Source organism: Octopus bimaculoides, chromosome 9 (genome assembly GCF_001194135.2).
Source record: "Octopus bimaculoides isolate UCB-OBI-ISO-001 chromosome 9, ASM119413v2, whole genome shotgun sequence".
NCBI lineage: Eukaryota > Metazoa > Mollusca > Cephalopoda > Octopoda > Octopodidae > Octopus > Octopus bimaculoides.
The window spans coordinates 55786748-55789364 of NC_068989.1; the positions used below are offsets into that span (position 1 = coordinate 55786748).

The window sequence follows — 2617 nt, forward strand, 5'->3', positions numbered from 1 at the left end:
ATGGGGTTCAAGTCAGGTGACTGGCTTGGCTATTCTAATAATTTTATATTGTGATTGACAATCCATTTTTTGGTAGACTTTGCTGTGTGCTTACGGTCGTTATCCTCTTATAAAACCCACCCTTCACAAAGCTGGAGCTTTTCTACAGAGTCTCATAAATTATTGTTCAAAATATTTTGGTACATCTCTGCATTCATTCTACCATTTATCACATGTAAATTGCCAGTGCCATTTGCAGAGAAACACCCCTACACAATGATGTTGCCACCTCCAAACTTTACAGTAGGAATTGTGTTTTTCAGCAAATAGGTGGTACCATCTTTCCTCCAAATATGGCTACGCGAATTTCATCCAAACAATTCAATTTTCGACTCGTCTGTCCAAAGAACATTTCCCCAAAATGTATCAGATTTATCTTTATGTTCATAAACATATTTTAAACGGGCATCTCTATGCCTTTTAGTCAACAGTGGAGTTTTTCTAGGAGAGCATGATTTCAGTTCATTCCTATGAAGTTCATTGTTGATTGTTCATAGTGTAACACTAGTCCCTAAAGCTAACATCTTCTTGCAACAGTTCTTGTTTTTATATCTTTGAATAAATGAAGATATGGTAGAAAATGGAATACAAAGGGTCTCTGATATTTTCCTGTAACTTTTACCTGCTTTTCACTGTTCAATAATTAAGTTTTTCACTGAATTTGTGAGTTCTTTACTTTTTGCCATTATTACGACACTACTTTATCTTGTCTTAGTGCTGAATGAAGAAGCTAGCGTTTTGACACTTAAAAATGACCACTGATTAGATAACTGGAACAAACAGGTGTCTGTAGAAATCCCATATGGTGGACCCAGTGCAAACTGGGAACACATAAGATGTGCAGTGGATTCACAGAATAGGTAACACAGAAAGTAGACTTTTGTATGAAGAAGATGTTTAAGAACAAGAAACACTTAAACACACAGGAAACAGATTCTCTCAAAGGCCCAGGAGGTTCCTTAGAGGTAGTCACCTGTTATCTAGGTGACCTAATTAGTAATGGCCGTGAATGTTCTCAAAGTATTCAGAGAGCTATTACTTCTGTTGGCTCTCTCCCTCAGAGTGCAAATCAGATTTTATGATGCTTGTAAACAAACAACAATGCTATATGGTTGTGAGACGCAGGTTGTAAAAACAAGACATGCAAAGACAAGAAAGTAATTAAGGTTGTATGTTGCACTAGATGTACAATGTCAGTGTGTATGTTCAATTGTACATACATACACATGTGCCTGCATGCACACACACACACACACACACATATATAGCAGGCTTCTTTAAGTTTCTATCTACCATGTCTACTCACAAGGCTTTGATTGGTCTAGAATTAAAGTAAAAGACACCTGCCAATGATACTACACAGTGAGACTGAACCTTAAGCCATGTGGTAGGGAAGCAAATTTCCTAATCACAGTCATGCCTGCACCTGTGTGTGTGTGTGTGTGTGTGTGTGTGCATGCACGCGTGCATGCATGTGTGTGTATATATAATGTATATGGATCTTGGACAGAATTTCCAACGAGGAGTTTTCAGCTGTTCAGTTAGTAAGTGGTCAAGTATTCCATAGTCATGTATATGCTTAAAGTAATCATCAGGCAGAAACTGTATGACACAGTGTGATCCAGCAGTGCTATCAAAGCCATCACCTGATGATGTGCTGGTGCGCGGTGGCTGCTGGAAGATATTTATTTATGGAATAATTTATAAAATATGTTATGTAATAGTATGGTATACAAAACTCAGCAACTTACAGCTGTTACTACTGCACAGAAACAATTGTTGTGTTTCGTAATTAAAGCCTGTTCACTCCATTTTCTTGTATAAATTTTTACATAAACTCTGTATACACTAATGGAATTCCACATATATATCCAGTAAAAGGATTAATCCTGCTGTATGATGGCATATGGTAACCAATAACTATATAGGGGCTTTTAAATGCACATTTCATTTTTAAGCTTGTTACCCAGATCAGATCAGATCACAATGGACCAAGATGCCTGGTACTTTGCTGTATTCAAGAAGACTTGTACTTCACAGCAGAAGTGTTAAGGCCGCTTCCCCTGTTGAAGAGGATTAGCTCACAAGAGTCCTCTGCTGGTGCCACATAAAAAGCACTCATGCTGGTACTACATAGGAGCACACATGCAGTGCCGCATAAAAGCACCCAGCATGTTTTGTAAAGTGGTTGGCATGAGGAAGGGCATCCAGCTGTAGAAACCATATCAAATCAGACTGGAGATTGGTGCAGCTCTCCAGCCTGCCAGCTCTGGTCAAACCATCCACTCCATGCTAGCATGAACAATAGACATTAAATAATGATGATGATGATGACATATATATATATATAAGAGACAAGTTGTACGCCAAGGAATCTAATGCACCTAGCTTAGTTTTTCCTTAGGGCTGGCCAGATTGGAGTGATATCGAGAATAACCAGCCGAAATTGTAAAGATAATCTGGATCTCAACTGAAAAGAGAAAACTCCAAATGACCTGTCCGTGTTTTCTTTGTATCGTCTATCTGTATGTTTTGTCCCTTTCGTGTATCACCTAACTGTCTGGATGTTTTGCGTCCT

At 38.4% G+C, this 2617-nt stretch overlaps 1 protein-coding gene across 4 annotated transcripts in view; it reads right to left on the bottom strand.

The window, feature by feature from the left end:
- Positions 1 to 2617, bottom strand: part of LOC106867580 (probable serine/threonine-protein kinase nek3) — a 494211-nt gene that overhangs the window by 367853 nt on the left and 123741 nt on the right. The gene's annotated exons all lie outside the window — the stretch shown is intronic.